The following is a 12288-nucleotide window of genomic DNA, read 5'->3' as shown; positions in this document are numbered from 1 at the left end:
GTGAACAAAGAATTATAATAATATACAGCTCGGACCATGCAAGGGCTTTACCACCTGTCTCTATGTTATGAGGTTAAAAAAAAATAGTCAGATAGAAGTAGTTAATGAAAGGCAATAAAAAAATCTCTGAGGAATCAGAGCTTCGTTCCAGTATAATTATAAACAGTGCTCTGTCAATACTGGCAAAGCCTTGAGCAAAGGAACTTGCACCATGTCTCTGTGTGTATCTAGGTCGTTTCAAGCCTACCTCACTGAAGAGGCTATGGGAAAGGAACATGTCTTTCAGCAGAATCTTATGCAAGCTTATTCAGAACTAAGTCCCATTGAATTTACTGAGACTTATTCACAGGCAAGTATATGTTGCAAAATGGTTGTAAAAGCAGTGGGTGGGGAGCCTTGAGCCTAGGGGCCAAATGTGGCTCCTCCAGGCTTCTCTGCCTATTCCTTGGAACCTCACTCAGAAACACACCCTCACCTCAGGTCACACACTCACTAGTCCTGCTTTGTATCCAAAGTGTCTTTACTTCACTGGAATGTATCCTTAAAGTCCAGTACGGACATACCTCAGAAGTTTAACGGAATCCGTTCTGGACATCTGTTTGACTTCTGAAAAGTTTGGAAACCAAGGCACAGCTTCTGATTTGTTCCCAATTGCACCGGTGCACTGGAAACAATAACGGAAGCCGCGCCAGATGTTCAGCTTCCAAAAAAAGTTCAAAAACTGGAACACTTACTTCCAGTTTTTTGATTGTTCAGGAGCCGGAATGTTTGACTCCCAAGGCGTTCGGGAGCCAAGGTACAACTGTAATGCCTTTTGCTTGTTTAGATGAAGGATCATGAGGAGTGTGTGGATTTGAGAGAAACTACCCTGCCATACAAGGGTAAAATTTACTTCTATTGCTCTCCTCACTTTTTGCCTCCCACCACTGGCATGTGGACCTTGGAAAGTTGTTCAGAAGGAAATGTAACCCTCAGGAAGAAAACGATTCCCCACCCCTGTACCAAAGCTTCACGATAAATATCTATTGTCACTTAGACAGCTACGATGATTCACTTTAGGTTTAAGTGTTAAACAATTCTGTGTAATGTGTAGCTTAGGGGCTACTGTGGGCTAGCAAAAGGAAAGCAGACAGCAAAGACTGGCTTTATGGCACTGATGATAAACAGAGTTTATAGCAAATGCAAAACTACATCGAGAGCACTGGAAGATCTCATAACATTGGCATTGAGCAGTTAACTCCTCTGGAAGGTTGTAGCATGAGATCTAACTTAGCACTTAACCTTTGGATTAAAAGCAGTGCCAAGCATTACAGATGGTTGTACTATAATGGCAATAGCTGGGGGGAGGCAGCGGCAGTGGCGTTTCATAAGACTTTCCTTAATGACATTGCTTGCTTCCCTAGTCATTTTGTCTATTGCCCTTGATTTATGGGCGTGTAGGTGGTTAGAGTGCTTTCTTGCACTCCATATAAGAAGAAAACAGGATCAATTCACATCTTAAACTCATTATGCAGAATTTTTACAAATGCAAATTGCCTAACACTGACAGTGTAGTTAAATGTCAGTATGAGGTTCCTAGATACTTATGAACAATTTGCAAGTGCCAGCTATAATTTAAGTTTGTTTTCTTTATACCTTCTAAGCCTTGTTTTCTTTCTCTCTTTCAGAACTGTCTCTCTGGAGGAAAAGCAGCCCCAATCCCCACCAAACTGATCAAGTTGCTATGCAGGTCTGCTTTCCTCTTCTGATACTGCCTTATTAATTATTGTAAAATCCCAGAAGTCATTGAAAGGCACTCATTTTACAGCTATTATCATGGCAGTGCAACTGTATTCTTTATACTGCAGACAGAAGCTCGCAGCAGCAGTCTTATGGCAAAGCCTTATGGGTGCTGCTGCGCTGAAAGCCCCCACGGTGAGCAGAAAGTTCATCTGCACATGCTCAAAGGCAGGTACAAATAGAGAACCAATCGTTACTTCTTGAAGCTGAGTCATAGCATGGAAAACAGGCTGAGCCTGTTCCTACAACTCAAAGAAGGAAATGTACAGTCAGATTCAGCTAACCAGCAGAAGCCAGTGCAAGGAACCACGCTAGTGCAATTGAGCTTTCCCCACTTTTCTCCCTTGGACACCCCTGAGCCTCCATCAAATCCAGTCTAAGAGAGTCAGGAGAACCCCCAGAACAGCACACAGGCGGAGATCATTCTGTATGACAAGCAGAAATGCTTGTGCTTACGGAACAATTAGCATAGCACGGTGTTGAATTCCACCCATATGAAGCTGCCTTATAGCAGCCAAGTGGGCCAGTATACAACACTGAAAATCTAAAACTACTTAGGAAGCTGCTTAGAAGAATCTAGAACTGCTCAGAACTACTCAGGAACCCTTGTTAACAATATGAGCAGAAAGGACAAGCTTCGAATAGAAATGGCCGTTTATTTACAGTGGTACCTTGGGTTAAGAACTTAATTCATTCTGGAGGTCTGTTCTTAACCTGAAATTGTTCTCAACCTGAGGTACCGCTTTAGCTAATGGGGCCTCCCACCGCCACCGCACAATTTCTGTTCTCAACCTGAAGCAAAGTTCTTAACCTGAGGTACTATTTCTGGGTTAGCAGAGTCTGTAACCTGAAGTGTCTGTAACCTGAAGCATCTGTAACCCAAGGTACCACTGTATTTGATTTCTAACCCTCCACTCCCACCTTGCCTTTCTCTGAGAAGTTTGCATGGGAGGCATGAGGTTCTGCGCCCTACTTCTTCTTTTATTCTCACAAAATACATTTAATCTGAGGAACTTTATTCCTTTTTGTTTGTTTGTTCAACTTCTGACCCGTCTTTTTCTCCAAGGAGCTCAAGGTAACATACACAGTCATTTAACCTCCACAACAACCCTGTGAGGTAGGTTAGGCTGAGAGGAGTGACCAGTCAAAAGTCATGGCTGTGTGGGGATTTGAACCTTGGTCTCCCACGTCCTAGTCTGACTGTCTCTAACCACCACCACCACCCCACTGTTACAAAATTCCATTTGAAATTGTCTGCGTTGTAGATACGATTTAGAACTATTTAGGTGCACTTCAAGGCAGCATGTGTTTTGACTCACACAAAAAGATCCAGCTCTCACATGCATGTGGTTTGGGATTAATGTGTAAATCATGTATATGCACATGTTCCTAGAGACACAGGAAACACCACCACAAATCTAGTAGTGTCTCTGTGCCCAAGGTCTCTAAGTGAGATTCATGGCAAATTATCCTAGAATTGGGTTATCCCCCCAACCCATGGCCAGGAGATAGTGGATCTTGACTTAAAATAAATTATAAGCCCATTATAGTTAGAAAAGGGAGAAAATTAAGAAATTCAAAATATGCTTTTGGTCATTTGAGATTTTGTTCAATGCCTATACTTAGTGATGTGGTGTGTTTTTTTAAGGGAGAAATGAGAATGCAGTTTTAACTGAATGCAGAATTGAGTAACAACAAAAAGTATAAGTATCATACAACTAACTTAAGTCTGGATTCCCTCCCCCCTGCCACACACAAAATCCACATTTAAATACATTCAACTGAAAAACTCATTACAGACTGCAATTACTCGTTCCTAGATTAAGCCATCATTAATGCCTGTGGTGCCACTCTTGTAATTTGGCCAGAATCTGAAAAAAGGAAGAAAAAATAAACAAGCTGCATATGCCTATAAAAGGAACAGTGTGAGTCTAAGTGGGTATACTCATAAGTAAGCCATTTCACATGGGGCAGTAGCCACTGGCTTTGAATGCCTAATCTGATGAATGCTGCTCATACAGGTACCAAATTGGCTGACCTGTATACAATTTTACATTGCATACAGACACATATACAGCATCATGGTAAGGGAGTTTGATTTGCAATATAATTAAGTATCACAATCTGGGAAAATACCAACACATAGGTTATTTCAAAGCACCTGGACCGCATTGCAAATAGACCTGCCACAGTTCTTATCAGCTGCCCTATCTGTGACAATCTCCTTAATGGGAATATTAGTTGTGGGCATGTGAGATATAATCCTTCCAGTGCGAAGCAAATTCCTTGTTCCTAGCACTGAGTCACTGACACACCTCCAAGCGCAAACATTATAAGCAAACATATGGCATATGTCAACGAGAGGTGATAAGATTAAAAAAAAACCCGGTTCTTGAGAAACTAGAGGTTTGAATAGACACTATGATTAAATCACTGCAGTAAGGGTTGTCATCTTGACATATTTCTTGTTTCGACTACATTTAATGGGGTTTCCAATAGCCATATTTATATCGAACTTAGAGACAGCTCAGGTGATTCACTCTGGTTAATATCACTATCTAGAAAATACCCTTCTTGAGAGATATGCCTTCAAAACAAAACAAAGCAAGATATTTTAACAGTCTTCCTACCAGTAGAAAGTAAATTTTAGCCTTGCTAAACACAAGGACCACACAGACTCCCTAGAGGAAATTCATCAAGTGCAGCTGAAATATAGTCTTCACAGACACAGTGCTCTTCAAACAAGGATCTTCTGTAGGTGGCTTTGATGAGGGCTCCCTTTAGGACAGGAGAAATGCAGTTGCTGATAGAAGACCAGATACAGGCACTCCTTGGTGGATACACATAAATGAAGAGATCACTGAACCAGTCCTATAAACCCCAAACGTAAGTAGCTTGTAGGATTCAGTGTAAAGGTCTTAGCTGTGGTATATGGGGGACTTTGGGCAACAGAAAGTCTAATTGCAGTGTGTGAGAGAGGGATGGGGTGGCTTACAGTTTAGAGAAGGTTTGTGGTCCACATATAATGTCAGGGATAGTTTCTCTGATTTACACATGTGCCCCCAAAAGTTGGCAAATCTCACACTGCATAAGTGTAACCAGTGCTCTTACAATGTTGCTTCTCCAAGACCTCAGGTATTTTTTACAAAGAGCTGTATCCTGCACCAGACAGTGTGGGGAGCAGCACACATTTGACCTCTGGCCACCAGCATCACTACTGCATACTGGGAGGGCCAGAGGGAGGGGCAAGGGGGCAGAGAAGTCAGTGTGGTGCAAACACACACATGCAAGGACAGCAGGTTGGCTCCACTGATGCATTTGCACCATGTCAACCTTGCCGCCACCTCAACCCTCTGCCTTGCCATCGTGGTGTGCAGCAGAGATCCAAGTGATAGGTGGTCAGGTGAATGATTCGGTCACACTCCACCATCCACTACTGCCTGTCTCTGATATCAAATGAAAAACAATGAAGTAGACCAGGAGTCAGCAAAATTTTTCAGCAGGGGGCTGGTCCATTGTCCCTCAAACCTTAGGGGGGGGCAGACTATATTTGGGGGGGCAGACTATATTTGGGGGGGGGGGGGAGAAATGAACAAATTCCTATGCCCCACAAATAACCCAGAGATGCATTTTAAATAAAAGCGCACATTCTACCCATGTAAAAACACCAGGCAGGCCCCACAAATAACCCAGAGATGCATTTTAAATAAAAGGGCACATTCTACTCATGTAAAAAGACGCTGATTTCCGGACCGTCCATGGATTGAGAAGGTGATTCAGCCGGATCCAACCCCCGGGCTACACATGTTTGCCTACACATGAAGTAGACCATCTAACTTCCACAAGCCTCTTTAAAAAAAAAATGTGATGCCTTCCTCCTTACACTGGCCATGGGCCAAAGTAATATATTGCCTTTGGGACAGAGATGCCGTCAGGGCTGGCCCGAGACATTTTGCCACCTGAGGTCACAACAATCACAAATTGTTGCCTCCAAGCCAGAGAGGAAGGGGTGGGTGACGATCTATATCAGGAACAAGGAGGGAATAAAGATCTACATCAGGAACAAGGAGGGCAGCACCTCCTATTTGCCAAGAGGACGCTGTAGAAGTGGCAGTTGGGGAGGGCTGCCGAAAAACGGAAGTGGCAGCGGCAGCAGGCGTTGCATTCCTTGGAGGCTGTTTCCACTGCCCCATGGATCCTGCCACCCAAGGTGGTCACCTCACATTGCCTCATGGGTGAACCATCTCTAGATGCAGTCATAAAACTGCTCTCTGGGGCTGGTTCCTAACGACAATAATGTATGGGTGATCCATATCACATTGGTACCCTCATTTATGTTAATACTTCCCACATTTGCATCAGTGGCTCCAAAGGAAGGAGGAAGCTGAGGTCTAGGAAGCATGTATGTTATCTCATCCACCAATGGAGGTTGGGGATGTGACATGAATGTTGATGTCTGCAGGGTGATGTCACAGGAGCAACCTTGCCAGAAATGTCAAGCAGGAACTTTGCATGTTTTCAGATTTGGGCATTGCCCTAATTGAGAGCAGCTGTCCTTCACAGGAATTGCTTGAGGGGCCAGAATGATTATTCCTCTCCTTTTAGAGATGTTAGGTGTTTTCGGTCTATTATTTTGCAATTAGACACATATGCACCAATCCTGTTTATCTAGTAAGGAATGCTGTATGTTTTTATCAAGACAGTTCTGCTTTATGAGCCTGCTCACTTCCATAGCACAATCCTATCTACACATGTCTACTCGGAAGTAAATCACACTGAGTTCAGTCAGACTTACTCCTTGGTAAATCGGTATAGGATTGCAGTGTTAGTTACAAATGAAGCAGGTGGCTGCAGGATATTAAATGTTTAGCAATAGGGGATGAAAAATGATATGAAGAAATAAGTTTCCCACAGGAAATTAAAGTTTGTACACAGTGGCATATGTTGATAACACCCTCCAATGTGCCTTCTGTAAAGTGCACATCTTTGCTTCCAAGATCCACCCTTAAATGAAAACTGAACTGACTGCATTCCATGCCAAGGTCTTTTCGTGCTTTTTGTCATACAATTTTCCAGAGATAAATGTGGCTTAAAAGAGCCACATGAGAAAGAACATCTGATCCGAACCTGCAAAAGCTGGGCTATTTTTTAAAAAACCGCCTATATTATGAGCCACAGATTACCAGTGTGCTCACCAGAACCTCAATAAATATTGCCTCAAAAATCCACAGTGCACAAGAGAGGGTTTGGTCTTCCTGCCCATTTCCTGTTTGAACTGCTCAGCCTCTCCTACACTGATCACATCAACCTTTAAGCACCCCCATATTTCACTGGATGACAGAATTAGATGGCTTCCCTCCCTTCAATTCTGAACAGAGAAGCGGGGCAAAGAGCAGGGGCATGGTGGTGGCTGATGTAGGTAAATTTTTCCCTTTGATGAGGGTTGCTGATGGGAGACAGTCCCACAGTATTTTTTGGTCCTGTCTCTTTTTCCAATCTATTAGACGGAACAGCCATTAGTGTTATGTCTCACCCTCATGACAGCCATTTTGTGTTATGGCAGACGCCCCACAACCACCGTTTTTTACAGGCACCCATAGCACTTTCTCAAAATTCCAAATGTGCCCTCTAGTCTAAAAAGGTTGGGAACGCCTGCTATAGACTGAGCTGGTTATGGGACACTCAGGCATGATATGAGAGCTTAAGCTAGTCATCTGACAGTAATTGGCCCTAATCAGCCTTTAAATCTCAACTATGGCCATTCAAGGTTGTGTATTGAGAGTACTATTAGGTAGATCTGTCCTTTCCCAGTCAGTGTCAGTTTTATGCCTTCATTCATAAGTCTATCCTGTCCCATTTCCACATCAACCTGTGGTGGTGGGTGTTTGCTTTGCATTATTGCAAAGTGCAGATTTTTACGCATGCTTTAAACTGAAAGACACATCTTTATACAGATTTTGGTTTGGTGAGCTGCTGCTCACCATGAGCTAATGGCAGAATATCACCATAGGCAGGGGGGTGTTTCAAAAGGCCCTCTCAGAGCTAGAGCCAGCTCTGGCACAGGCAGACAAAAACCTGCAGCCAGTGTGGATTTAAAGGGCTGTGTGCAGAAGCTCTGAGTAAATCTACATGAAGTCCGACTACTTACAAGATTAACAAGTTTACAGAACCCAACCCCTAGTACAAGCTAGAAGAGAAAGCCAGATGACTTTATAAGAGGGTTAGAGACTCTTACAGAGGATAATAAGCAATAGCTTTGGGACATGATAGTTAAGTGGGACTCCCTTCATCTGAAGTCGGATGCTTCTGAAGCCAAGTTCCTGGGAGACAAAAACAATGGGGGATAACAACTACAATCATGGCCTCCTTGTAGGGTTTCCAGAAGCGTTTTGCAGGCCACTGATGGAAACTGATGCTGAACTAGGTGGCCCCTTGTCAAATCCGGTGGTCTTTTCTTATAGTTGTACAACCTGGTAGAGGTAGCACATGGAGGAACTGAACAGCCAGTGCTTTAAACATGCCTTTGTGGACAATGTGACTTGGATAGTATGCTGTATCCAGTAAAATATATGCACGTCCACTGCTCAGTGCAAGTCTGATGTTTATGTTTCCAATCTGGAAGCCCCACCCAGCAGAGGAACTGGAAAGAGTGCAGAAATGTCCTTTTTGTTCCTTTAGCCTTGGCATTTGCATGTCTCCCAATACAAACAGCTGAATAATAATGTGTCGTGGCCAATATGCTTTAAAAACATTCTTCTCCTCCTCCATCTTTTTGTGGTATCTGCATGCCCTTGCAAGTAAAACTCTACTTTTGCAAGTAAAAGATTTTGACCATACTGACATTGGTACTTGTTGGATGATTTCATTTTCAAATAATACCTGCCAAACAAATTACATTTAACGACAGTCCTTTAGTAAGCAGAAAAAATGCTTGTGGAACAGCCTTTGTCAATGGGAGAATGCTCCCATGTACACCTTCTAATGTACATTGATAGATGTCCTTGCACTGGGAATTAAAATAGTTTGTCTCCTTGAGAACACAAAGATGCTGATTGTTAAATGTTACATTGAAGAATTTTGAATGCTGTATAATGGAGTGCTGAGATTAACCCTGTTATAACTGTTTTCTGTGGCAATAACTGAAGTACATTTTGTGCCATTTTTGTCTCTCTGCTGAAGTTAGCCACCCCTGGAATTTCTGTTGAAGGGCATAATAGAAATATCTATAATGAATTAAATAAATATAGGAAAGGGAGGGGAGGTGAGACTATTGATTGTAAACACTGTGAGTTGTATCCAGTTACCTTCCGCATAGTGAAGGCATCAGTGGCGTAGCGTGGGAGGTGCAGGGGGGGCCGGCCACACCGGGCACAACATCTGGGGGTTAGGGGGCGCAAATCCACGGGTTATGGGGCACAAATCCACGGGTTAGGGGGCACAAATTACTTGCCTTGCCCTGGGTGCTGACAACCCACGCTACGCCACTGGAAGGCATTGATTTGCATTCTGACCCACATTCACCACATGCAGAGCTGTTTCCATCCCACTGCAGTTTGGCTTGGAACAAAATCTACATTATTCATCTCACTGTCTGCTGGGGCAGAATTTTACGTAATTAATAATGTAATTAAATATTGTCTTTATGATGTTATTCCACACCATTCATTTCAGTGCAAATGTGGTGGGGAAGCCATCAACTATGCATCATTTGCAAATTGAAAAGAACTGCTGCAAATATGAATTGTATTCATTGGATTGGTTTCCATTCTAGACACAGAGCTATTCTGAGTATAACTTTCATCAGATACAATCTTATATGGTTTGTTATTTATCACAGTATATGCAAAGTGCACACTTCGTAGAGACATGAATATGATATTTTCATATCCAAGAGCCACAGAAAATACAGTTTGCTACACTATCCAGAAGGCATGATGTCTGCCACAATAGATGGAGGTTAATTTGAGCTGCTCCACCTACAGCTCTCCTGAATATAACTGGCATTCCCTAACTCCCCAGCAGGTTCTTCTTCCACCTGTTTCAGATTTTAAGAACTCCTAATCTTTCTCTTTATGTTTCTTCTTGGTGAAAGCATTGCCAGAGATCCCTTCCATTGAAATTCATTCACATATCTCTTCATTCGTGGTGGTTCCTCTTAGCACAGTAATAGGTGTAGCTGGGTCACATTCAGGCAAATCAAAGTAGAGTCACATTAAGTTGAGGCAAGGCAAGGTCCGAACTCCAGTGAAAGCATTGACTGCAGTGTCGGATTTAGGTCAGTGCAGGCAGTTTCCCTGCACTGAGCCAAGGGGGTACAAAATAATAATTTTTAGTACAAAATGTATTTATATGGGTACCTACTGAGAAGATCCATAAAAAAGCAACTGTACCAAAATGAATTATTGTGAAAATAATAAATATTTAGGGGGCACATGGAATTTTATCTTTGCTCAGGATGCCATATTACTCAAGTCCACCCCGGCCAGCTGGAGTGGAGCTATTCCAGCAGGTTGCAAAAGCCTTCTTGAGGCCTGCTGACAGCTAGCTAGCTTAGCCTTGTTCTTGGCTTCACCACCTCTGAGGAACTGTATGTTCTCTTGAAGGATCATAGCCTTGTTCTGCAACCACTGACTCCTCTGGTGTGATGCGGGAGGAGGTTGCCCTGGGACTGACCTGTCTGAATCACAAGAGTCCAGCAACTACTTAAAACTGTGTGCATTTGGCCAGGGGGTAATCAAGTAGGGGAAAAAATAATCAAAGGATAAGGTTTACACATACCATTGGATTGAGATGGCCTGCAGCACACAAGGCTATTATGCTAGCCTCTCCATCACTCATGGTAGGGGCCTGTACTTCTCTATGGTTGCGGGGAACCCATCAATTTATGATTTATTTATTTATTTATGATTTCAGGACAGAATGTTGCAGATACTTGTGCTTCATTATATTTTAAATTCAGGTAGGTAGCCGTGTTGGCCTGATGCAGTTGAAATTTTTTTTAAAAAAATAGAAAATTGTCCAGTACAGTGGTACCTTGGGTTAAGTACTTAATTCGTTCTGGAGGTCCGTTCTTAACCTGAAACTGTTCTTAACCTGAAGCACCACTTTAGCTAATGGGGCCTCCTGCTGCCGCCGCGCCGCCAGAGCATGATTTCTGTTCTCATCCTGAAGCAAAGTTCTTAACTTGAAGCACTATTTTTGGGTTAGCAGAGTGTGTAACCTGAAGCGTATTTAACCTGAAGCGTATGTAACCCAAGGTACCACTGTAGTACCTTAGAGACCAACTAAGTTTGTTCTGGGTATAAGTTTTCATGCATCTGAAGAAGTGTGCATGCACACAAAAGCTTATACTCCGAACAAACTTAGTTGGTCTCTAAGGTGCTAGGGGACGCGGGTGGCGCTGTGGTTTAAACCACTGTGCCGCTTGGACTTGCCGATCAGAAGATCGGCTGTTCGAGGCCCTGCTACAGGGTGAGCTCCCGTTGTTGGGTCCCAGCTCCTGCTAACCTAGCAGTTCAAAAGCACACCAGTGCAAGTAGATAAATAGATACTGCTCCAGCAGGAAGGTGTATGGTGTTTCCGTGCACTGCTCTGGCTTTGCCAGAAGCAGCTTAGTCATGCTGGCCACATGACCCGGAAAGACTGTCTGTGGAAGTGGACAAACGCTGGCTCCCTTGGCCTGTAAAGCAAGATGAGCGCCGCAACCCCAGAGTCGTTTGTGACTGGACCTAACTGTCAGGGGTCCCTTTACCTTTACCTAAGGTGCCAGGGGACAATTTTCTAATTTTTTTATTTATCATATTTTAAAGTTTACTTTTAATCTCTGTCTACACAAACTATTCTAGGTAGCAATAGATTTATTGCATCTAGGGCTAGTTGCATCAAAGCAGTAGATCAGGCATCCGGTGCTGAAACTGCAAAAATCAATGAGAAATTCAATTTTTAAAAGGGCATGACATACGAACTACACCTGTAAATTGATTCCTATGTTCATTGCTTGCTAGTTACGGTCCCTAAATTAGCTTCTATATATTTTAAAGCACCCCAGACATTAATGTATTCACTGAAAATAAGCAACAGCTATTACAAGGTAGGCAAACAGGCTGCATTAAAGTACCTTCTCACTCCAGTGATGATCAAATCTGGAATAAAATCCTGCCATTTGAGCTCGTTTCTAATTTAAACATCCTAAAACATTTAAGAATGGGTCATGGTGTAGATTATAGTTCATGCTGCATTTGAAATATGAATGGCCAATTTCCCTCTTTCAGTGTTCATTAAGCAGCATGATCATTCTTTGTGAGCAGGAAGGATGCGTACTGATGAAACCTAATGCTTTTATAGCTTTTTATCAGTAAACCTCTAAAGAGGGCTAGATTGTTTTAACAAAACAAAAACCCATGTATCAAGACTTTTTTAAAATACCCCCAAATTTTTCTTATTGTTGATCTACACTGATGCCTCCAAGAAAGAATATGTACACAACAAGCCAGCTAAAAACTGGTGCTC

At 42.8% G+C, this 12288-nt stretch overlaps 1 long non-coding RNA gene across 1 annotated transcript in view; it reads right to left on the bottom strand.

The window, feature by feature from the left end:
• Positions 1 to 5500: 5500 nt before the first annotated feature.
• The window catches only part of LOC310843890, a 435627-nt gene continuing 428839 nt past the window's right edge, over positions 5501 to 12288 (bottom strand). The window contains exon 3 of the long non-coding RNA XR_014563745.1: positions 5501 to 5519. This is a non-coding gene — a long non-coding RNA (uncharacterized lncRNA). The remainder of the gene's footprint in view (positions 5520 to 12288) is intronic.

This window comes from Podarcis gaigeae (assembly GCF_964106915.1).
Source record: "Podarcis gaigeae genome assembly, chromosome: 4".
NCBI lineage: Eukaryota > Metazoa > Chordata > Lepidosauria > Squamata > Lacertidae > Podarcis > Podarcis gaigeae.
The sequence above is the reverse complement of the archived record's forward strand: the minus strand, read 5'-3'. Positions and strand labels throughout refer to the sequence as shown.